Here is a 26,128-nt window from a genome sequence, read left to right as displayed (position 1 = left end):
TACTCTTTTTACTGAACCATGTTGCCAAATTTGTATCTCATATATATATATAGCTCTACAGGTGCTAACAGGCTTCCTGATGGCTCAGAGGTAAAGAATCTGCCTGCCAATGCAGGAGACGCAAGAGACTATGGATTTGATTCCTGAGTCAGGAAGATCCTTTGAAAGAGAAAAAGGCAACCCACTCCAGTATTCTTGCCTGAAGAATTCCGTGGACAGAGGAGCCTGGTGGGCTACAGTTCATGGGGTCGCAAAGAGTCAGACACAGCTTAGTATCTAAACAACAACAGGTGCTAACAAGGAAACAGATCCAAGACACAGTGTTAAGTGATATTAAAAATATTTGTTGAGAAACAGTATATATTATATCCCACATGTCCAATATATTTATATGCTTTTATATAAACATAGGGTATTTCTGAAGTAACACAAGAAATGTTTTAGATTGGTTGCTGCTGAGGAGTTCTTGGGTATCAAAGTGTGTAGAAGGAAACTTCATTTTATATGTTCCTGTACAGTTATACTTGCACATATTACATTTATAATACTTTCACTGGAAATTATTTCAGAAGAACTAGTGGTCATAAATACTAGTAGAATTAGAAGTAGTATCAAAATTATTAGAAGCATCAACACTAGTAAAAATGACAATAAAAAGAATAAAAAGCAGCCAGCACGAGACTGCTGATAGCTCTCTTACCCCTTCGCTAGGCCTTTGAAAAGTCTGTTCTCAACCCAGGGATCAAACCCACGCCTCTTGCGTCTCCTGCACTGGCGGGCAAGTTCTCTACCACTCGCACCACCTGGGAAGCCCCTTTTATTCCTCACATGTACTTAATTCACTCTAAAAGCTGGGAGAGTCAGTGAGTTAGCTGAGAGTAGAGAATGTGAGGTAATTCATGAAGGACCACGTTCCCTCAAAGACATGGGATCTTGGGAAGTTTTTCAGCTTTCCTTTCCAGTGTCCAGCTGTGGGTTCTATGCTGCATTGTCAAGATGCTCTCTTGTATTAAATATATAACTCAGCTCTGAAGTTCCTACGCAAATCATCTTTACCAGCTTGGCCTCAAAGGAGGAATCTGAAGTACTTGCTTTCCCTACAGCATATTTTTCCCTTTATATACCAGAAAGGAAGCATGTTCTACCCACTATGACCTTTACCTGTGGATTTTAGGAAGCTATTTGATTTTCTGTTCGAGGAGAGCATTGTAACCCTGGCAACCAGACACCATGGTACAGATGGGGGATCTAACATCCAAAGGCAGTTTGACAGGCACACACACTAACGCTGCAGGCTGAGGCATCTCTCTTCTGTACTCTGACAGGACTTGCAGTTGAGCTCAATTCTGCAAAGTAGAACCTTCCCCTTTTCTAAACACAGTAGGGCTCTCAGTGGTTTACCAGTGGTTTACCTCCTCTCCACCACTCCCAAATCTAACTGATGCTCAAGCTTTGATCCCTACTTCAGTCACAGAATTCAGATGGTTAGTATTCAAAATACTGAGCATAACATTCCATCGTTCCATGCACTGTGACCATGAGCTGTGAGTGAGTCAGTCAGCTGTTGCAACTTCTGATCCAGAATTGAAGACTTGGATTGTCACCATTACACTAGCTGTGTGTATGTGAGCATGTTGATCAGCCTCTTTTAGCATTCTCATATGACTGTGCTTCATCAAATCTAGATGAAGTATTAAAGTATGGAAGTATGTACATTTTATGACTGATGAAATATAAGTAGGGCAGGCTAAATGCTGTAACAGCTAAACCTCCAAATCTTAGTAGTGTAATGCAGTACAAGATAACTTCTTGCTCATATCATTCGGTGTTTTATTGATTCATGATCTTTCCATCATGCAGCTCCGCCATCAGGCAGGTCCCCAGACCCTTCTCCATTATGTACGTAATATACATTATGTATGTACGTAATTGTACATTACACTATAATGTACATAATGTTTTTTGTTTAGTCGATAAGTTGTGTCCGACTCCTTTGCAACCCCATGGACTGTAGCCCACCAGGCTCCTCTGTCCATGGGATTTCCAGGGCAAGAATACTGGGGTGGGTTTCTAGTCATGTGACCATGCCTAATTGCATGGGAGTCTGGGGAATATAGCTTCATTGTGTACCCTGGAGAAAACAAAAAGAGGTTGTGGTGAGCACTTCCAGCAGTCTATCAAATATCCAGTTTATTCTTCTTTTTGCTTGGAGAACATCCAAAACCTCTCCTGCAAGAGACAACCAAGAGTTCCATTGTGAGCCTGCACACAGCTCCAAGTCCAAGATCTCAGGCCGTTGTGAAGCCCTGTCTGTTAGTTTCATTCTTTTAGGAATGAGACACCTAATACTCAGCGCAGCAGAGACACTGATTTCCTTTTTTTTTTTTTAATTTTTATTAGTTGGAGGCTAATTACTTTACATCATTGCAGTAGTTTTTGTCATACATTGAAATGAATTAGCCATGGATTTACATGTATTCCCCATCCTGATCCCCCCTGAGACACTGATTTCAAACTCTACCTGAAACCCCCAGATATCTCCCTTAAAAAGACTTAGAATTTCCCCAGGAGAGGGAAGAAGCTGGGCAAGGACTTTGAGTCCCAGATGTGCAACTAGCTCTAAATCATTTATCCATTGCCATGCTCATGGCCTCAGTTCTAGATCTGTCCTGGCGAGGACAACACAATCCGAAATGAAAGTGAAGAAGGGTTGTTGGGTGACTTTCCTCAGCTCCCATGGCCTGATAAACCCTTCCAGGATGCTTGCAATCCTCTCAGATGTCTTTCTTTTAGTTTCCATCAAGCGTCATCCCTCACCCTCTTCAGGATTTCTCTGAGACTCATATTCTCCTTGTTGAGAAGACTAGACATCTTTTCAATGGACCCCTCCATGACAAATAGCAATCTAATGCAACCCAATGTGATGTAAACATCTATGCACAAACGTGCGCATTTGTGCTTCGTTCCTTCTCCTAATGGATCGGCAGTTGTGCTTGTACCACCTTCCAGCTTGTGGTTCCCTCTCCCCATCTTCCTTCCTCTGCTTCCTGGCATTGCACTTTAACGGGTGGGCATACACTTGCTGCACCCAGCATCTAGCACAAGCCCATGCACACAGGCGTTTCAAAGAAGGGCCCTACCTCACAGCAGAAGGGGACTTGGAATGTTCTAATCTCCTTTCTGCTTCCCACAGGTTGTGAGACCTTGAGAAATTCCTTGATTTTCTCTGAATCTTGGAGTGTTTCATTGTTATTATTTTGCTTAAAAAACAAGAAAATTGGATACAGTTAACTTAAAAGTACCTGTCAGGACTTCTCTGGCAGCCCAGTGGTTAAGACTTTGCCTTCCAATGCAGGAGGTATGGGTTTGATCCCTGATTGGGGAACCAAGAAAAAGAAAATGTCTTTCAATGAGAATACACCATGACCGTGTATGACACTATGGCCAAGCTTTTCAAATGGGTTGCCTTATAGTTTCTCTTTCTTTATTACCTTTACACTAGGAGTCTAAAAACCTCTCTCCCAGGTCTTGTAGCTTTCAGCTGCCACCTCTAATTATATACTCACATCATTGTACATGATTCTTTCTGATCCTACTCCTAACACGCAGACCCACACAAACACACACATAGACCTACACAGACACACGCATACAGAGACCCACACAGATGCTCTAATTGTTCTCTCTAGAACAACTGGCTAGACTTCTTATGATTTTTCAAAGAACATCCTGGGCCTCCATGGAAAAGAAATAACATTTTATTAAGTGTCTATTGTATATTAGGTACTTTTCTTTTGCCCCCATTTAATCCTCATAATTTTCAAATATAGGTCTTATTGTCTCCCTTGCTACATATGAGAATATTGGGGGTCAGAGAAGTTAAAAATTATGTGTTGCCACCAATTTGAAGTAGAAGCCAGAATAACCTCAGATCCATCTGATTTCATAGCCCTGCCACCGCCTGACAATTTATATTACAGCAGTCCTCAGCTTTTTCCCTCAATGGGTCATAAAGCACATATTGGCTCAAAGAAAATTGTCTTTCAAAAATACTCAGGATGTCCTTGTTTCTTGTTCACCTCAAACCATCCTCTAATCCTGTTTGTGATGCAGCAGCATTGAGGGCCTGGTGAGGTTAGGCAGGAGAGTTAGGATCCACTTTCCTTCAGGACCTGGTGGTATCCATGCGGTCTCTGATAATAAGAGGCCGCTTTATAAATCCGGTCACAAAGAGCTTACTGTTGGTCAGTGCTATGGAAACAGACTGGGCTGGCAGATTTTCTTTTATTGGACATACTGCCATAGACTTGATGAGTGAGAGAGTGTGGCTCACATCAACACGTTGCTTAGTAATTGGAGAGCTCCACTGTTTTACTGGAAAGCGAACCGTGAAACTAGAAAATATTTCATTGAGAATGTGAATTAAATCAGATGTGCAAATGAATGCTTCTTTTTTTACAAACTCCCCTTTCCACCCACTCTGAATTAGCTGCTGTTTGTTTATTTTGCCTTTGAGGAGAGCAGTAGCAAAATTTTCAAATTCCCCTCATTTTGCAGAAAAGTAAACCTAAGCCACAAAGAATAATGACTTGTTTAATAAACATCTGTTTTAGACCAATGTACATATACTCTGAGCACATGTTTATATTTGGGAAGGCTTATCCTGACTCCTACATATCCTTTTTCATAAACATAATATGTGATTTTCTTTACAGAAAGATAATATATATTAAATATAACTTAAAAACTAGAAAAATGAGAAAAACCATCCATGGCTCCCCCACCCCAACAGTCATAAATGAATACTGTTGGCATTTTAGTTAATTTTTTTCCCATCTTTTTTTTAAATACAATATTTGTATTTATACTGTAAATATATAATATAATCATTTGATTACCTGATATGCTATTATGTTTTCATGTTTTTACATATTTGGCAAACATTTTCAATGGAATGGTAAACAAAAACAAGGATCTCTTTTTTTAATTTAGTGTGGTTAGTAGTTTTCTAAAACAATTTTAAAAATTTATATTGAGAAAAAGCTGACATGCTGGTGAAGTCGCCCTATTTCGTATACAATCCTGTGACTTTTGAAAAATTCATACTTGACAAATACATGACAAATACCTGTGACCATCACTGCAGTCAACATACAGAACAATTAAAAAATTCCTTTGTGCCCTTTTGTGGTCAACCCTTCCCCCTGCTCCCAGCACCTAGCAACCACTGAGCTGTGTTTTGTCCTGTGGCTTCTTGCCTGTCCCAGAATGTCATGGAAATGGATTTACACAGTGTGTAGTCTTTGAGTCTGGCTTCTTTCACTTAGCTTCATGAATCTCAGATTCATCCTTCTGTTGCATGTGTAAACGTTCTTTTCTTTTTATTGCCGGATAGTATTCCTATGCAGGGCTGTACCACAGTTTGTTTATTCATTCCTGTGTTGTTTCCAGTTTGATTCAATTAAGAATAAAGTTGAAGGGAATTCCTTGGCTGTCCAGTGATTAGGGCTCTGAGCCTTCACCACTGAGGGCACGGGTTCAATCCCTGGTCTGGGAATTAGGATCCCATAAGCTGTGCAGCGCAGCCAGAAAAGAAAAAAATCTATTATAAGTGTTCATGTACAGATTGTGTGAACACGAGTTTTCATGATTTCTCATTCCCCTCAGCCTTAGGCAATTGCTAATCTACTTTCTGTCTCTATAAATTTGCCTGTTCTGGGCATTTCATATAAATGTGATTATATAACCTCTAGCCCTCTGTGACTGGCTTATTTCACTTCTTGTAATGTTTTTAAGATTTGTTATGTTGTAGCACATATCAGCATTTCATATCTTTTTATTGCTATTTAATATACCATCACGTGGATATCACCTTTTATTTATCCACTCATCAGTTGGTAGACATTTGATTATTTCTACTTTTTGTCTATTATGAATAACGCTGCTATGAACATTCAGGCCCCAGTGTTAATGTGGATGTCTGTTTTCAGTTCTCTTAGGTAGATATCTAGGCATGGATTTGCTGGATCATATCTGAACTCTGTATTTAACTATCTGAGGAACTGCCAAACTATTTCCAAGATGGCTTACCATTCTACATTCACCCCAGCAATATATGAGCATTACAATTTCTCCACATCCTTGTCAAAACTTGCTTTTATCTGACTTTTTGATTATAACTAACCGTTCTAGTGAGTGCGAAGTAGTATCTCATTGTGATTTTGATTTGAATTTCCCCAACAACTAATTATATTGAGCATCTTTTCACATGCTTATTGGCCACTTATATATAATTTTTGGAGAAATGTACATTCAAACGTTTTGCCCATTGCAGACCTGCTCCCTTTCTCCATGTTGGCAGTTGAAGGGGCCCAGGCCTTACCTGGCTCCCTCATCCTGCTGACAGTCTGCAGTCAGAGCCCAACTGACTCACTGTCCTGATAAGTCAGTGAATCATGAGCCTGGTGACTCAGCCTTTCCCTTTTGTTAACGTAACAAGGAAGTCTCTGTATGCAGCCATGGAATTCATTTTCAGAAAGAAAATTTGCTGAGATTAGTTGATGAACACATTTTTATTCAGTACAGAGAAAGGTCACATTAAACTGAAAAATAGAAAATCAGAAATTACTTTATAGGTGATATTTGAGGGAGGAAAAGAGACCAACGTGCCCTCTTTGAGTGAAAGAGAATTATTCTCTTCCCCCAAGGAAGAAGTAATGGCTTCAGTAGTGGGTGGATTATTGAACTGAAAATGTGGCTAGATCACAGTGTGAACATAACAGAATGCTATTAAATGTGATTTTAATCTCTGACACATTAAGAAGAATGACACAAAAAGTGAATATCTAATGGTTTCACATTTTTATAAAGTCTCCCAGACTTCAACTGCTTATGAACAAACTTCATTTTTTGAATTTCAAACTTCAATAACCTATCCTAATACATTTTTGAAAGCTTAATAGATGAACACAGCATTATGTTAAATATAGGAAGACAAAATTTGGTATCTGCTATTTAAAACTCACAGTTGGTGGGGCCTAAAATTTGTGTTTACATTTATTTATTCAATATTTCTTTAGTGTCTACCATATAGTAGGTAAGTTGAAGGTAAATCAACATATCCTCTGTGCTGTGGTCTCACACTGGAATTTTCCCCCATTTCAGTGTCGTGTTATGAAGGTTTTGGCATGGTTGACCATCTTTCAAACACTCCTTTGCCTTATCTCATTGTTTACAGAACAGTATGGGAGGTTTTGTCATCCTGCTTTACAGATGAGAAAACGGAGATGCAGAGATGTTAAGTCATTTACACACAGTGATGCAGCTAGAAAGGGCCAGGATTTGAACCTATGTCGTCACCATAAATCCAAGCTCATTTCAGCATGCCATGCTCTGTATTGTGCCAAGAAAATGGTAAATCCTAAACTTTCATGAGATAGGGTTCAAGTGGAAGCTGCTTCCCCCTGGCTTCAGTATTATTTCCTTGGATATGAAAGGAAATGAGTTGGTATTTTTGTAGCCAGACAGGTTGGGTGTAGATTGACAGTGTTTCAGGGTGTCACAGTCGTGACAGACATGAATCATTTAATGTGATGGTTAATTTTATGTGTCAACTTGACTAGGCCACAGGGTGCCCAGATATTTGGTCAAACATTATTCTGGCTGTTTCTGTGAAGGTGTCTTTGGATGAGATTAACATTTGAATCCGTAGACTGAATAAGCAGATTGCCCTCTCTAATGTGGGTGGACCTCAACCAACCAGCTGAACCATGAATGGAAAAAAGGTTGACCATTTCATGAGTAAGAGAGAACTTCTCCTTCTTGACTGCCTTCAAGCTGGATTGTCAGCCTTTTCTGCTTTTGGACACAATGGAAACTTCTCAGGCTTTGAGCCCACCTGTCTTTGGATGGTTCTCGTGTTTCTCAGGCCTCCCAGCTGCTACCAGAACTACATTGGCTGTTCTGGGTCTCCAGTATGATAACCTACCCTGTAGATCTTGAGAGTTATTATTGGCTATAATGTAGCCAATGATCTTGAGAGTCATCATTGGCTATAATGACATGAGCCAATTCTTCATAGTAAATCTCTTTACAGATACAGAGTCAGCATATGTATTAGTTCAGTTTCTCTGGGAAACTCTGTGACTCTGAGGGCATTGGAGGACTCTTCTCCCCATCACTCCCAGTGGGTGTTATCCAATGGGCCGGTGTTTCTAGCAAGCAGGCAGAGGGAGGATCCAGCCAGACCACCAGGATCAGTCCTCTCAACATGGCCATGCTGCCACCTTCGACACAGCTGGGCTGTGGCTGGGTCCCAAGCTCTGAGCAAGGTGAGGGGGTGGCATGTAGCATCCTGGGCCTTGTGTCAGCAAGGCAGTGAATGTGGAAACACAAGGCCTGTCTGAAGGGAAAGACAAGTGAGCCCAAACTCTGGAATCTCATCAACCCCCTTGCTTCACCATGAAAAAATATATAAATAGCCTGCACACTTTCCCAAGTCCTGACCGCAAGTCATCTCCAGCTGTCCCTGGGGGGTACCATCCTGATTTGCCCACACTGCCCAGGTGTGGACAGGTGATCTGCAGAGATCCAACAGCATCCCTGGCTTGCTTTCTCCACAAACCCGGGCATAGAGTGGGCACCGTGGCCTGCCCTTGAAGAGAGCTCGAAAGAAACGGAGCATGTGCTTTGCTCTGTCAACAGAGCCTGGAGGATTTTGCTGGTAAAAGGAAGGAAAAAAATCAATGTGGCTGTTTAAAGTGTTACCGTGGCAGTGAAGCAGTACAGAAAAGTCATTGCAAGGAGGAGGTTCAAGGCCTTGGGGGATGCTGTGCCCCAGCCTATCGAGGAGGACTGCCCAAGGAAGCCAATTTTCAAGATAAGGTTAGATTCATCTCCATCCATCTTTCCCCTACTTCTGAATCATCTTCACCTCATCCCACACGCCATCAGCAGTAGCTCCCAGATCTCAAGTACCCACCAGGTACTCCTGACTGCTAATAAACTACATGGGTTGTCCTGGGTCCCCAGTTTGACGACCTACCCTGTAGATCTTGAGATTCATCGTTGGTTAATTCAGCATGTTCCCTGCCTTCGGAAATCTGCTACACACTTTATACACAAATATAGATGCAAAGAATCATCTCTAGTCGACCCTTAAGGAAACTCAACCCAACAAGGTTAAGCAACTTGTCCATTTTGATGCAGATAGGAGAGTAGAAAAATTCCATTTCAGTCCAAGTGAACCTGATTTCAAAGCACATACTCTTTAGGTCTTAGCATGTCACTCCAGCCAAAGTCAGCCAAGAGGAGGTTTACCTGCTTCTGTGCATTAGAGTTGGTTGGTAATTTTGGAGCCTCTCACAAGGACATCACTTGGGTATTTGGCTGCCATTCAGCCCCTAAGCTACTCATGGGTCACTAGTCATCCAGGCAAGATTAATGGGTGTATAAATGGCTGCCGAGTGGTGACAATTTTAGTTCTTGGTGACTGATTTCCCATTTAAGAGTGTGTTTTGTGTACACTGGGAATTTCATGTCCAACTCAGAATTTGAAAGAAGATATACAAGCCCTTTCGTGGTACCTGACGGTTTCGTGTGTTTTTTTTTTTTCCTAGATCTATAAAGAAGTTCTAAGCTTGAGGCTGTCAGTAGGAGTAAAAAGAAGGTAAGAAAACATGCCTGTAACTTGTAGTTGATCTTAACCAAGCTTCCTCCATCTCCACAGGGCCCCATCTGGGGATTCAACCCACCACAGATCATGTAGTATGTCATACCCATTGCTGATAAAAACCCGTGTATGAGTGACCCTGTGCAGGTCAAACACATGTTGTTCAAGGGCCAGCTTTATATGCATATATATGTATCACATTTTGCTTACCCATTCATCTGTCAATGGACACTTAGGTGACCTATTAGATATTGTAAAAGAATGTTCCTATGAATCTGTGTGTGTAGTTTTGTCCAGTTTTTACAAATAAGGATCTTCAGGTTCAGAGAAGTGGGATAACAGTGTAACATTGCATAGTCACTATGTGCTTGAGCTTGGAAAGCTAAACTATCAGGGAGGTAAGGGAGCTCTGCACTTTTCACGGAGGCCAAGCTCCTCTGGTCTGCGTACAGGGTGGAGGTGGACGAACAGCTCGCCGAGACGGGGCTCAGGGCTTGGCTGCCAGGGCTCCCCAGCGGAGGTCTTGCAGAGGCTACTGGAGGGATGCTCGTTGGGGTGACAGGTCCTCCCCCTCCCCAGTGCCCACAACCCAGAGAAGAGAAGAACCATTGGTGACCTGTGCCAAGGGTGGCCATCCTGAGAGCTTTCCTCCTGAAGGGGTGAGCAGGAGATGCTAGAGCGGGAAGGGGACACGGGCAGTGTTGGGTATGGAAGTCTGGGTCTGTGAGCTCCGTCTCAGAGGGGACCATCTGAAGTGTGATCCATAGCCAGCAGTGTCAGCACCACTTGGTGAAAATGCAGACCCCAGGCCCCACGCTAGAGCAGTGGAACCACACCTGCGTTTTACAAGTTCCACAGCTGTCTGAGCAGAGTTTAAAGTTGGAGGAGTGCTGCCTTAGAGCCCTTTGAGGCACATGTTTATGACATTTCTTCATTGTTAAATTTCATCAGGTCCTCACCAGACAGGGCTGATGGTGCAGAGAATGAGCTGCCTGCTTTTTCATGTTTCCTGGAGACAGAGGAGAGACCCCCTTGGGAAGAAGGGCATGTCCTCCAGAGACAGGGAGATGGCCAGAGGGGACGAGAGACTGCAGAAGGGGAGGGAGGGACGAAACAGGAAAGCATCACTTTTGTTGAGTGAAGATTCAACGCTGCAAAGCATATACTTTAGAGACTTACTTAATCTCCGAGTAACCCTCTGAGGAATTCACTGTGTTCACACCATTTTGTAGATGAGAAGAAAGATTCAGAGAGGTGAAGTGCCTTACCTGGGGTCACACAGTTAAGTGGCTGGCTCCCCCTGAAGACGGTGGTCCCAAATGTGGCTCTTTCCCTGGATGCAAAGTGTCGGGTTTGGTGTTTCCGTTCCGGTGCCAATTCCTCGACCCAGTGGTCTTAGGACACTCAGGCAAGGGTGACAAGGTCAGCCACTGCTCCCAGGCTGGGAGCAGAGTATGTGAATTTGAGGAATGAGAATAATGAGGAAGTGTGCACTTCAGTCAATAGCTTAGTTCCAGGCACGTATGGGTCACCCAATAAGCATGTGTTGAATGAATGAATAGAAGAACAGATGTCTGGCCTGTTCTCCTGATTCTTAGACCCTTGGTTGTCGTTGCTATTCAGTCTCCCAGTTGTGTCCGACTCTGCAACCCCATGAACTGCAGCACGCCAGGCCTCCCTGTCCCTCACCATCTTCTGAGATTTGCCTAAGTTCATGTCCATTGCGTTAGTGATGCCATCCAGCCATCTCATCTTCTGATGCTGTCTTCGCCTTCTGCCCTCAATCTTTCCCAGCATCAGGAACTTTTCCAATGAGTCGGCTGTTCACATCAGGTGACCAAAATACTAGAGCTTCCGCTTCAGCATCAGTCCTTCCAATAATTATTCAGGGTTGATTTCCCTTAAGATTGACTGGTTTGATCTCCTTTAGACCCTTGGAGACACCTGTTAATCACCTGTTTTCAACTTCCCCTGTGTTGCCAATGCTAGAATCAGGGAGTCCAAAGTTTCAATCCAGTGCACTCATCATCACCTCCCCCTTTTCTTGTCAGGAAGCAGCAAAGAAATTTAAGTTTCAGTTATACATTTTATTTTTGTCCCAGCCTGTGCTATACCTGTATATCATCTCATCACTTTCTGTGCATTTGGTAGTTTCCACACGCCCTACTGCTGCCGAGGGGAAGTCCTCTGTTGTGTTTCCTCTCTCCCAGTTCCTGCCCCGAGGGAATGTCTGTCTCCTTAGAGGATCTGGGGGTGCGAGGATGCAGTTATTTTTTTCTCCCCTCCCTCTTTTCTCTCACTGCTTTGCTCAGAAGGCAGCCCAAGTCACAGGCAGGTCTGTCTCTTGGGCCAGAGGAATCAGGAAAAGAAGCTTGAAAATGTTGGGGAGAGCCTAGGAAGAAGAGAGTACTTCTGTGGAATATATATACATACCTAATAATGGAAATCTCCAAGCCAGGCTTCAGCAATACGTGAACCGAGAACTTCCAGATGTTCAAGCTGGTTTTAGAAAAGGCAGAGGAACCAGAGATCAAATTGCCAATATCCACTGGATCATCAAAAAAGCAAGAGAGTTCCAGAAAAACATCTATTTCTGCTTTACTGACTACGCCAAAGTCTTCGACTGTGTGGATCACAATAAACTGTGGAAAATTCTGAAAGAGATGGGAATACCAGACCACCTGACCTGCCTCTTAAGAAACCTATATGCAGGTCAGGAAGCAGCAGTTAGAACTGGACATGGTTCCAACAGGAACAACAGACTGGTTCCAAATAGGAAAAGGAGTACGTCAAGGCTGTATATTGTCACCCTGCTTATTTAACTTATATGCAGAGTACATCATGAGAAACGCTGGGCTGGAAGAAGCACAAGCTGGAATCAAGATTGCCGGGAGAAATATCAATAACCTCAGATATGCAGATGACACCACCCTTATGGCAGAGAGTGAAGAGGAACTAAAAAGCCTCTTGATGAAAGTGAAAGAGGAGAGTGAAAAAGTTGGCTTAAAGCTTAACATTCAGAAAACTAAGATCATGGCATCTGGTCCCATCACTTCATGGAAAATAGATGGGGAGACAGTGGAAACTGTCAGATTTTATTTTGGGGGGACTCCAAAATCACTGCAGATGATGACTGCAGCCATGAAATTAAGACGCTTACTCCTTGGAAGGAAAGTTATGACCAACCTAGATAGCATATTAAAAAGCAGAGACATTACTTTACCAAGAAAGGTCCGTCTGGTCAAGGCTATGGTTTTTCCAGTGGTCATGTATGGATGTGAGAGTTGGACTGTGAAGAAAGCTGAGCGCTGAAGAATTGATGCTTTTGACCTGTGGTGTTGGAGAAGACTCTTGAGAGTCCCTTGGACTGCAAGGAGATCCAACCAGTTCATCCTAAAGAAGATCAGTCCTGGGTGTTCATTGGAAGGACTGATGCTGAAGCTGAAACTCCAATACTTTGGCCACCTCATGCCAAGAGTTGATTCATTGGAAAAGACCCTGATGCAGGGAGGGATTGGGGACAGGAGGAGAAGGGGACGACAGAGGATGAGATGGTTGGATGGCATCACCAACTCGATGGGCATGAGTTTGAGTAAACTCTGGGAGTTGATGATGGACAGGGAAGCCTGGTGTGCTGCGATTCATGGGGTCACAAAGAGTCGGACACGGCTGAGCGACTGAACTGAACTGAATAATGGGGTTAACTGGGTCAGCGTTTGGATTCTTTTTATGGTTTTACTTTGTATTTCCCTGATGATTAATATGCATTTTCCTGCATATTTCATATATTTTACATATGAAAAGTGCCCATCTTACTATTGAGTTGCCCTTTTCACTGATTTGTGGAAGTTCTTTATATTATCAGTATATGGACTACAAACATTTTCTCTGGCTCTATGGGGACTTTTTCACTTCCTTAATGGGGTTTTGATGACTCAAAGTTTTAAATTTTTCTCCTTTTTTCCCTCTTTTAATAATGAGGGAAGACTAGAGAAGGGTCTTTCTCTAAAATTTCTTAACTTTAATGAATGCCAACTTCTCCATTTTTCTCTTAAGTACTCACGCTTCTTGTTACACATTGAAGAAATCTTGGCGTACTTAAAAGTCATGAAGATATTTCCTATGCTGTCTGCTAGAAGCTTTAATGGCTTCATCTTCACATTTACATCAGTAATCTATCTGGAATTGCCTTTTGTGAATAGTGTGAGGTAGGGGATCTTACACCATCTTTTGAAGATACCCTGCGCCCCAAACTGCACCGCAGCATTACCTTTGTGACAATCTGACAAAGCATGTCTAGGGATCTCTTGCCAGACTGTCCACTCTATTCCATTGATTTATTTACCCAAGCTTGCATTCATTCATGCCATTGTAAGTTGTCTCAATATCCTCCAACTTTGTTCTTCAACACTGGCTTGGCTGTTCTTACACTTTTCCATTTCCTTAAGATCTACTTGTCAGTTTCTCCCCAAGGAACAGCTTTCTGAGATTTGACTCTGTATTGAATCTAAACATCAATTTGGGGGAGCACTGACATTTTCACAATATTGAGTGCTCTATTTCATGAACATTGTATATTCTGTCTATTTTTTTTAAAGGTATCCTTTAAAGTCTTCTGTGCTGAATTTTAGTTTTTACTGTGGAGGTCTTGAACATATTTCATTATATTTATTCCTAAATCTTTGATACATTTTATGCAATTATACTTATAAAGTAAAATTTAAACTTTATTTTCTATAATGTTTCTATAAAGAAATACAGTTGATATTTATGCACTGCCCTTGTAGCTCAAGGACTTTTACAATTCACTTGCTAATTCTAAAAATTCACTTATTAATTCTAATAATTCTGTTAATTCTCCATCTATGTCTTTGCCTTCTCTTTGCTCATCCTTCACCTTTGCCCAATTTGGTAGCAATGCATGGAAGAGAAATGAAATTCACCTCGTCCCATAGCCCTTAATATGTCAAAAGTATGATGAGTATTGGGGCAAAGCATGGTCTAATATGAGTCTGGGCTTTTATGATCAAGTTTTATCTTTCTGTCAAACTTTATTTAGCAACCTACATTATAAGTGGGTTGAATTTGTGAGGCTGCACTCTCCAATGCTTCCTTATATTCTGTGTGATGTTATATGGGAGATATTTGGTGTGACAGCTATTATTACTAGTCAAATGTTAAAAAGGATTGATGAGGAAGCTGGGGAGCTTGATGCTGCCACAAATATAAAAGCCAGCCACCTCGTCCTGTGTGCTGCAGACCATGACGGGGACCATCTCTTTAAACTGCATTTGCTTCATTAGCAGAAGCAGCTCAAGATCATGCAAACTCACTCTAATTTATCTTGGTTTGTTGTCATCCTGTGACTCAGGAAAGGGACGGCATTTCTGTTTCCAATTAAGGCTTGATGAACTCCGAGGCAAGGAGCCGGGGTGGAAAGCTGGTACTAGGGAAGCAGGAGGATTAAACCTGGTGGAGCATAGCCAAGAGCATTTAGCAAACCCAGGCATCCTTCATCGGAGCCTGCTCTGTGCCTGTGACTCTGCCTCAGAATAGCAACAGGAAAAAATAGCAAATAGAAAATCTCCGGATCTCCAGGAGGGCTCTGCATACCTCCTCACTCCTCCTCGGTCCACAGGCCCTTCCTAAATGCCCGTGCCATGACCTGGAGGGGGAATGTACTCGGAGACAACGTTGTATAGGGGAAAGAGCAAAGTTTTTGGAATTAGACCCCCCTAAATTGGACCCTGGACTCTTTCACTCCTAGCTGAGTGAGCCTGTCTCACTGAGCCTGTTTCTTCAACTATGGAAAGGTGACCATGATGCCTACTTGGCACCACGGGCCGTACCCTCTAGCATGGCACCAGCTGATGTGAGCCCACTCTCAGGCTTGGGCTCTCCAGCTGACTCCACTCATCTTCACTGGCCACCCGGACACCTCTGGGATTTGAGTTTGCAAGCCTTGACTTGACCCAAGTACCAAGCCACTTCCTGTTTCTGTGGAGAACATGATGAGTGAGCCATTGATGGGTGCAGCCATCTGCCTCTCAAGCTCTGTTTAAAATGCCCGCAATCACCGGTGCCCTCTGTAAGCCACCAGGGCAGAAACTGTTGGTGGGCTGAGAGTCAGGGATAAAAGTCTTCCCGAAGGACTGCTTGGAGTGTGGGCTTCGGATCAGCAGATTGGCATCACCTTACACTTGTTAGAAATGCAAATTCTCAGGCCCCTCTGAGACTACTGAATCAGAAACACCAAGCAGAGCCCAGCAACATTTGCTTCAGCAAGCTCTACGGGTTCCTGTAATGCAGGCTGACGTATGAGAAGTGCTGGTCTGAGCAAGCGCTGGAAGCAACACAGACCCAGCTCGACAGTCTTCTCCTGCCTGGGAGTGAGGAATAGCCGCGGGACTCTGGGGTGCTCACCTAGGGCCACGGGGAGCCTGTGAGCTTCTCACGGGTCTATCAGGAGGAGGCTCATTGAGGACATGACACAGCTTCCTCGTGAAAGTCTAGCCCTTCAGCCAGGTGCTCAAGCCTTTCCAAATGGCATCTTCTTCTCTAAGCGTATCTGCCAGACCGCTCTGCTCTGCTCCAGCTCTCCTTGTCCCTTGTTTGGACACTCCCCATTTGTTCATGCCTCCACTGAGCTCTTAGTAATCTGTGATGGTCCTTCCAAAGTGTAAAGGTCCAGGTCAGCTTTCCCACAATGTGCTCCTATTGACACCAATAGGTGAAACTAAGCTCTGTGGTCAATGAATGTGGGAAATTGTGGCTTACATGGCTTACTGGTGCGGGATCTACCACAGTGCTTAATAAATTAATATCCACTGTAAATTCCCAAGGAAGTAGATTTAAGAGAGAGAATTTTCAAGATGGATTTAAACACAAAAAATTTACGCCATATTTTGAAGGGCGTTTTCTGTGGGTCACACTTTCAGAGACGTATGTGTTGTCATATACTTCCTCACACAGTCGTTTATTTACGAATCCAGGCTCTCCAGCTAGGCGGATTATACAGTTGTTCCTCTGTGCTGACACCAAGCCCTGTGTATCTTAGGTGTCTGGGAAGATTTTGATGCTGCTACTACTGTTTTCCATTTGAATAGCATTTCTGAAGCAGTCATTTAGTCTTTACAGTATCTCTGTAATCACTGTGATGAAGTCATCTCTAAGATCCAGGTGCTTTAAGAGCCAGGTTGGGCAGTAGATTCCTCAGATGTTCAAAAGTGATATTTGCAGGATGAGCTGGACCAGAGTCCTGGTGTCCTGATCACTGGTTCTGGGGGAGGAACAGGTCTTGGGGTTTTTCCCCATATGCCTAAGTGACTCACTGTAGACAGAGAGAGGAACATGAGGGTGTAGGCAACAGCAGGAGTCGGTCTGGTTGTTCCTGCTCCTCATTGTCCAGCATTAGAAATACTTAGATTTCATAATACTTTGTATACCTCAAACTTACAGTGTTACATGCAAATTATATCTCAATAAAGCTGGAGGTGGAGGAAAGAAAAAAGTTATCTTTCAATAAGCACAACACACGACTTCTGGCTTATCTGGATACCTAGAAGGTGCCTTTCTTATAAAAGAAGAGCTGGTTGCAGAAATGAAAAGGTAGAGAGAGGAGCCAATGAGGAAAGTTATTCCTTATTCCCAGCTCTCAAAACACCTGTCATCAAATCACAAACCACTGGACAAAGGCGATGCGACATCTTAGCATCTGGAAGTAGGATTCCTTGGTCACTTAGGAGCTTGAAGTCTGGTCAGGGCACTGCCACCACCTAGCCATTAGGTCTGCCTACCTTGGTTGCACTGGAGCAAGATAGTTATAACATTCAAAGTATTATCTGAATTCCTCAAGAGGATCTATTTTTAGCACAATGATACACTTCTTTGCTGGTCACCCCCCCACCCCACCATTTGCTCCAGAACACCTAGATCCTGAAGAAAACTTACTTTGGTGATCACTGTACTTGCAGGAAATAGGGAAAATCTCCAAGGAACCCTACTTCCTAAAGAAAGGGTGTTAGACTCAGAGCTAGAACCAGAGCTGGGAGCAGAAAGTAGTGATTAAGCTGAAAGAACGAGGCTGGCCCTAGGGTAGTGCTGATAGCAGTGCTGTGGCTTGCAACCGTGATAGTAAATCTCAGGCCACAGCAAGGAGGAGAGCTGAACAGAAATCTCTGCATCACACCAAGCCGTCAGTGACCCTCCGATTCCCGTGCATGCCGTGTTCTTGTGTTTCAGTAACTGCAAAATATAGTCTCCCTGCACCCTTCACGCTTCCTTTTCAGGATTTTTGTGTCTGTTCTCATAAGCTTATTTTTTAGATGGATTTTATATTGTGGTATCACATTCTAACATGATTTTACAGGTTGTCTTGGGAAAGACATACACTTTTACAATGTAAAATCTTCCCACATATGAACAGGATGTGTTGGAAGGTATTGTCTTCTGGCATAAAGCTCTCATTGCTGATAAACGCCACCACTGCGCAGTCACAAAGATGGCTTTGGTGAGAGAGATTTGGTTCAACATGTTGTTGAAACCAAAGGGCATTCCATTTAAAAGCCACTCATTGTGGTCGTCTCTTGGGCCAGGCACTGTATCATGTCCTGTTACGGAAGACTCAGTCATGAGTGAGAGCCCATTAGGATGGCTATTTACTATAAAAAAACAGAAAATAGTAAGTGTTGGCAAGGATGCGGGGAAATTGGAACCCTTGTGCACTAATGCCGTTGGGAATGTAAAATAATGGCAGTGCTTTGAAAAACACTGCAACAGCTCCTAAAAAATTAAAAACAGAATTAACGTATTATCTAGCAATTCCACTTATTGAAAGCAAAGACTCAAATAGATATTTGTACACCTAGGTTAACAGCAACGTTTTGCACAATAGTCAAAAGGGAGAAGCAAACCCTAGTGTCTATTAACAGATGAATGGATAAACAAAGTGTGGTATATATATACAGCAGTATATTATTCAGCCTTAACAAGAAAGGAAATTCTGACATGTGCCACAGCGTGGATGAATCCTGAGGACATTATGCTGAGTGAAATAAGCCAGTCACAAAAGGACAAATACTGTGTGGTTTCACTTATATGGAACAGGGAGACTCATACAGAGAGAGGTGAGAGTCAAGGGCTGTTGGGGAAGGGGAAAAAAGGAGTTAGTGCCTAATAGGTACAGTTTCAGATTTGACAGATGCAATGAGTTTTGAAGATGGATGGTGGCCATGATGGTTGTGTAACAGTATCAATGTACTTGATGCCACTTAAAAATAGTTAAGATGTAAATTTTATGTATATGTATTTTACTGCAATTAAAAATAGAAATAATTTAAGAAAAAATTTTTTAAAAGATGAGTGAGGAAAACCATGCACGCTCAGGGAACTCTGTGGGGGAAGAACAGTGGCAAGGGGCACAGACATAGGCACCCTAGCCTGCCAGTAGTTGGCGGAGAGCAGCTCTCTGGCATAGATCTGCCTTAACAGGGGACTTAATCCCCCAGCTTGTGGAGGTTGGGCGGCTTAGGGACAGACTCCAGGCTGGCAGAATAATGGTCTGAAGAGATGGGGAAGGGATAGTGAAGGAGTTGGCGGTGGACATGTACACACTGCTCTATTTAAAATAGATAACCAACAAGGACCTACTGTATAGCACAGGGAACTCTGCTCAATGTTATGTGGTCAGCCTGGATGGGAGGAGAATTTGGAGTTGCTCTGCTGTGTGCCTGAAACTATCACAACATTGTTAATTGGCTATACTCAAATATAAAATAAAAAGTTTTTTAAAAAAGGAAGAGACTTCCTAAAAGTATATTCCAGAGCCCGGCACCACATTTATCTTGTCGTGGGGTATGTTCATGAACTTCCTGAAACCTAAACATCACTCCTGATGTATGGATTTCCTTGCTTTCTCCTCTCTTTCGCATCTCTCTCAGGTGCTCTGACTTTTGGCCTTGCTACTGACGGATGCTGCAGCTCACACCCAGCTCCGGCTGGCCATCCTCCGTGGAACTCAGGTGAACAATTTTCCTGCTGCAGAAGCTTTCAGTTCGCGTTGCAGAAGGTCACATTATTAATTACAACAGGCCCAAGCACATTTGGGGAGGTAACTCTGTTACCTTGCAGGAACTGCCGAGTTGACACTTCATTAATTGGAGGTCTAGATGCTGGCGCTGAACATCCAAAGAAATCCATTAAATTGTATCTAAATGTAATCTAAATGCTGAGAAGAAAAGGGGGTCTAAAATGCTTCCAGTAGAATTCCTGCAAAAATCATGACCTATAAAAACCAAGCTCTGTTATCTCAGCCCCAACAGTAGTTCATAAATATAAAAGGGCCTATCTTCTTAGTCACGTAGTTTTTGTTTTCGGAAATACAGTTATTTATTATAAAAAGATAGCATTTATGTTAACATGTAAGGGGTTGGTTTATTTTCAATGAATTAATACATATCTGTAATGTCTTGCTATTCATTTCTAATATGGTAAATATCAGTGGAAATAGCCCATATCAGCAGTCTCTTTTGGGGGTTCCTTAATAACTCATAAGAGTATAAGGGGTCCTGAGTAAAGCAGTGAAGTGAAAGCCACTCAGTCGTGTCCGATTCTTTGCAACCCCATGGACTATAGCCTGCCAGGATCCTCTGTCCATGGAATTCTCCAGGCAGGAATACTGGAATGGGTAGCCATTCCCTTCTCCAGGGGATCTTCCCAACCCAGGAATTGAACCCGGGTCTCCTGCATTGCAGGTGGATTTTTTACTGTCTGAGCCACCAGGAAAGCCCAAGAATACTGGAGTAGGTAGCCTATCCCTTCTCCAAGGGAACTTCCCCACCCAGGAATCGAACCAGGGTCTCTCACATTGCGGGTGGCTTCTTTATTGGCTGAGCCACAGGGAAGCCTATAAGAGGGTCCTGAGACCGAGCATTAAAGGAATCGTCCAGTGCAGAAGTCCCCCAGCGGAGGGGAAAGATGTTGGTCCCCGCAGCCTGATATGCAGGTGGTGATGCTCCAGATTTACAGCACTGATGATAAATAGGAGGACAAACAACCCAAGCCGAATGTGAGAACTGCACCTGCCAAGTGAGGGCCATTTGGGAGATGCTGGGCTTGTCCGCATGGTACTGGGTACTGTCACTGTGGCCAGGCAGCCCTTGTTATTTCATTCCCTCCTCGTCCCCACAGGTCACCTCTGGGAGTAGGAACTGTGGTCTCCGAGTCCTCTGCCCGCATCTTCTGCCCCTGTTTTCTGCACCTGGACAGCACCCCCTGGAATCTGGCCAGACTCCTCTTCTGGGTAAGTGCCCATGTGACCGTCCATATCATCCATATTGCTACACACACCGTCCATGGATATTGTTCTCCTGGCAAGGCCAGCATGCTCTACAGCGTGTGTTAGCTGCTTGGCGAAATGTCGTGTCATTGTCATGGTTACTATTCAGAGATTATATTCGAGATTATATAATCTATTATATAATCTAATATATAGATATTATATATCTATTCAGAGATTATATTGCCTTTCTGAAAAGTGAAGATAATTTTCCCTGATGTCCCTCCTCCCAGGGTTGCTCCAGGAGACAAACAGGTTACTGTGTCACTCAAACACATGCTTAGGGCCCAACCATCAAAGGTGGTCCATTCAGGACGCAGGAGGGAACATGCGGCTTCCCTCTGTGGAGTCAGTCTGGCTGGTTTGATCCTGATGCGATCGCCAAGCAGTGAACTGATCTGGGTGACGCTATGTAACTTTCCTGTGCATGTCCATCTGTAAATGGAAGCGGCAGATGCCCCTGAAGTCCAGGGCTGTAGTGAGGATGAACCAAGATGAGGCATAGAGCTCTGCGTGCGGGTGCCTTGACTATAGGAAGCTTTCAGTGGAGGCTCTTTTTTGTAACATGAAGGGGGACGCCTGGTTTTATTGTAAAGCTCCACTGGAAGGGGACATCGTCTCTGTTTCTGGAACTCTGCTCAATGAAGGGGATTGAGTGTCTGGACGGGATGCAGGGCCCATTCATTTGGGTTGGAATTCTGCAAATGATGGGGAATCATGAAACCGCCGAAGCAGGGGAGAGGTTTCTTAAAAAGATAAGTTGGCTTCCTGTGCATGGAGACTGTTCCATGGGGACCGTGTCTGAGGAGGCAGGCAGGAAGGAGCTGCAATGGTACAAGAGGGGAGAAGTGTCTGGTTCTAGCAGGCTCTGGGAAGTGGAGGTGATGGGCTTTGGTGGACTGGGTGGATGATGTTGGAGCTGAGGAGAAGACGGGGTGTAGAGTGACTTCATATTTTGAGTCAGAATAAATGATGTTTTCCTTTTGCTGACTTGAGCTCTGGAGAAAGTCGGGGAAACAAGTGTTCAGTCTTGACCTTGTAGAATTTAAGACTTTTCCAAGCAGTGCTTGCCAGCATCCTTGCTTCTCCACCTGGCCCCACTCAAACCTCCTGCAAACCCCGGGCCTCCAGCTGCCTAAGAAGCTGAGAGCCCTTTGGATAGGATTCCTCCCTCTAGGGGCATGACTTCCTTCCTTATGGGAAGCTGGGCCAGCTCACAACATGTGGGCCGCTTCTGCCCCCGTCAGCAGATAACCTGGCTCCGAATCCCTTCTGTTTGAGCCAAGGGAGGCCTGGACTCAGCTGCCCACTGAAGACCCCTGCTCAGGAGCCAGGAGCACACAGAACGTCCTCCTCCAGGGAGTCCGCATGTCACCAACCTCCTTTTCAGAAAGACCAGGTGATCAGGTCACACAGCTCATGAGGAACAAAGCCGGAATCCCAAGTCAGGGCAGTTAGACTCCAAACCATTCCCCCTACTCTGCTTGGCCTTGGCTGTGGGATCTTCTCTGAGCCCCTTGGCCCCAAACTGCTAGACCACCTGGGCTGCTGTCTAAATCCATCTTCTAGTTCTTTGCAGACCCTGTCACCACACACACCTCCTAGGAGAACCATGTGTGGTCCTGGAGATGCAGAAATTCCTGTCCACCTGCAGTGTTCAGTCATTCAGCAAATGGTCACTGAGGGCCTCTAATGGTAGCAGACCTCACACTCACTCACACACACACACACACACTCACACACACTCACACACACACACTCACACACACTCACACTCACAAACACACACACTCACACACACACTCACACACACACACACACTCACTCACACACTCACACTCACACACACACACTCACACACTCACTCACACACACACACTCACACACTCACTCACACACACACAGTCACACGCTCACTCACACACTCACTCACACACACACACTCACACACACACAGGCACACACTCAAATTGGCCTGGTTTTACTCCTAGACCCAGGAAGAGGCCCTCATTTACCCATCATTTTTCAAAGCAGAGTGAGCAAGCAATGCTCATTTGAGCCTACTAAAGATAATTTAAAAGTAGCCCAAGAAGTTTGCCTCAAGGGCAGGGCCATGGATTTTTTTATCCACCCTCCCTCCCCCACAGACAGAATCCAGGAAATGCCTTTATGTGAAGAAACAGTTTGCTGAGCACTGGAATAGTGCAAATGAGATTATAGGGAAACTGTTTAATCTTCTCAACAGAATAATTCCCACTCAGCATTCTTAAACTGAGCATCTCATAGGGGAAAAAATTAATGCTTATTATAAATCAGCCTCATCTGTTTCTTGATGCCCTTTCCTAAGTCCCAACCACTTCTTTAAAGATATAGGATAACCCAGGCTGCTCTGATTCGGCCTCTAAGAATTGGTTCTGTTTCTGTGTTTGCACAGACCATTCATCTTCAGAAAAGGGTATTCAGCCCTAACCCTGCCCTCCAGTACTTCCAGAGCTGTCATTTCGCTTTGTGGAAACTTTCCATCACCACCAAGCAAGCAAGGCAATTCCACAGAAAGAGCAGATGATGAGAGAGTTGGCCAAGACACAGGGCAGACTCATCAGATAGATGTCTTCTTCCTTATTACTCTTTTTTTCAACACCAGTTGTCTCCTGAATGAGTGAAAGTGAATTAGGAATATTATTAAATCAGTTTCCAACAACAACTCTTGCCAGTTCTGTGAACCTGGCTTCGCACGATCTGCTCCTGAGAACAGTGCATCTTTTCTCGATGCAGGCAGATGGGTTGGGAGGGATAACAGAGGATGAGATGGTTGGATGGCATCACCGACTCAGTGGACATGAGTTTGAGCAAGCTCCGGGAGATGGTGAAGGACAGGGAGGCCTGGTGTGCTGCAGTCTGTGGGGTAGCAAAAAGTTGGACGCGACTCAACAACAATACAGCATCCTCTTGCATCATGGAGAGTTAGTGATTTCCTCCCTTAAGACTGTCAGAGCAGCAGAGCCTCGTCAGAGAAGGGGCCCAATGCGACCCTGTGGAACCGCGGGAGCAGATTGTCTGGGACCAACCCTCCCCCTCTCTCCTCACCAGGGCCCCCAGTAGGACTCCGGGCTTCTGGACTGGGCTTGACCCCTGACCCTTTTCTGACTGAAGTTAATCTAAAGCAGCTTCTGGTGGGTGGTGAGCAGCACGGCTTACCCTTGTGGGGGAGGAGGGTCAGGAGGCCTGAAAATAAGAGAGCAGAGAGAACCAACCCAGCTAGAAAGCACGCTGAGCCCTGGGGTTTTCCCATCAGCCTTCACATTTTTCCCCACTGTCATCTTCCTTTGCTCTGAGTCTTTCACTTTTATTCTTTATTTTTTTTTCTTTTTATTCTTTTGCATTGCTCATATTTCTCTAACTGCCCTCAGATCTTCTTTGTGAACAAGGTGAGGTTTAGAGGAATAAGTGAGGATGAGTGAGGGGCCGATCTACCTCATAGCATCCTCTAAACCAATGTAAGGATATTTCCCCATCTGCTTGGAGAAACATCTTTACAGAGCGAGAAGGGGCCTGACCTGAGAATTCTCTGCCACTGGAAGGAGAAGCTGATGATAAACCCCATCACTTGCTTCCTTTCATGACTGTTAGGAGACTCGTATCCCGTGGCCCAGCTAGGAGGAATCTGCCCACAGCAGGCCACCCACGGTCCCTGTGGACCCAGAAACTCATGGTGGGGCTGTTGGAAGCACATCCAAGGTTGACTGTCCTTTCATTTCTGATCGCACTGGCCCAGCTAGTGGCCATCTGAAAGTTGACCCTGGATGAGGTGCTTCTGTAGAGTAAGCATCTGCAGGATACCCAGGTCTGTCTGGTCGGTCTTTGGGGCCAAAGAGAGCCTGCTGAGTTTCTTCCGCCCCTGCCAGCAGCAAAATGTACTGTCGGTACCACAGTCTTTGGGCAGAGAATGCCTTGGGCACCAAGGCAGAAATCCTATAACGGGCAAGGCTTTTGGCCAAGCACATTTAAATAGCGCTGGTAAGAGCGTAAGGACCTTTGTTTCCCCAACACAGCATTCTTTGTAAGCAGGGATCTTGCCAGCTGGGCAGGAAGCCACCATCACCCTACACTTTGTGGAGAGGGAGTTGTAAGTGCGGATTCATCCAGTAGACTAACCAAGGTCATGTGGTTGGTCTAGGATAGAGGTGACCTCTTCCTGTGAGGCTGGTGTCTGTGCTATTTACTCTGCAGAGACATCCGCCCTCAGGCACTGTCAGTGCTGGGTGGAAGCTGCAATCAGCCTGTGATGGACTTACTCTATAAATGTGTTTATTTGGAGAAACTCTGTCATAGGAGGAGGGCTTCTCTGGTGGCTCAGACCAGAAAGAATCTGCCCACAGTGCAGGAGGCCCAGGTTCGAACCCTGGGCCGGGAAGATCCCCTGGAGAAGGGAATGGCTACTCACCCCAGTATTCTTGCCTGGAGAATCCCATGGACAGAGGAGCCTGGGGAGCTACAGTCAATGGGGTCGCAGAGTCGGACACAACTGAACGACTAACACTTTCACTTTCTTCCTGTGATAGGAGGACTTCCCGGTGGGGGCTAGTGATTAAGACCCCATGCTCCCACTGCAGGGGCTGCAGGTTCGACTCCTGATCCGGAAGCTAAGATCCCACCTGCCTCATGGCGTGACCCAAAAACAAACAACCCTGTGATAAATCCTTAGAGGAAATATTCTGCTGTGGAGTACGCCTGCCCACCTACATTCCCATGGAAGCACCTCTCCGCTCCCCACTCCATCCCGCCCTTACTTTGCCACTGTTTATCACTCCTGGGAATCACAGAATTCCCGATGGAGGCTCTGGGAGGGGGTGGGCTGCAACCTTAGATGCCTTTTTGGTTCATAGGGGAAAGCATCCATGCTTAATAGGTCTGTGCAAGTCTACATCAAACGAAAAGTAGCATCATTGAAAACAGGAATATAATCAGACCCACGTCCCTTCCTCTCTTCCTTTGCCACAGCAGCTCAGCCAGACATGGCCTCATCGCCTCAGTTAGGCTCCTGCAGAAGGTGAGTTTTGCCTTGAAACGATTTAACAGAACACTGAGCCAGGCCCTCGCAACATCTCTCAGGGGTTCTGATG

The 26,128-nt window shown here is 44.4% G+C and overlaps 1 long non-coding RNA gene across 1 annotated transcript; it reads right to left on the bottom strand.

The window, feature by feature from the left end:
- Positions 1-1,806: 1,806 nt before the first annotated feature.
- On the bottom strand, positions 1,807-11,042 carry LOC139031204 (uncharacterized). Its single transcript, XR_011483610.1, has 2 exons — positions 10,939-11,042; positions 1,807-2,229 (listed from the first exon to the last, which is right to left on the bottom strand). It is a non-coding gene; the product is annotated as an uncharacterized lncRNA (long non-coding RNA).
- Between the last annotated feature and the right edge of the window lie 15,086 nt (positions 11,043-26,128).

The sequence above is a fragment of the Odocoileus virginianus genome, chromosome 26 (genome assembly GCF_023699985.2).
Source record: "Odocoileus virginianus isolate 20LAN1187 ecotype Illinois chromosome 26, Ovbor_1.2, whole genome shotgun sequence".
NCBI lineage: Eukaryota > Metazoa > Chordata > Mammalia > Artiodactyla > Cervidae > Odocoileus > Odocoileus virginianus.
Note: the sequence above shows the minus strand (reverse complement) of the source record. Positions and strands in the feature narration are given on the sequence as shown.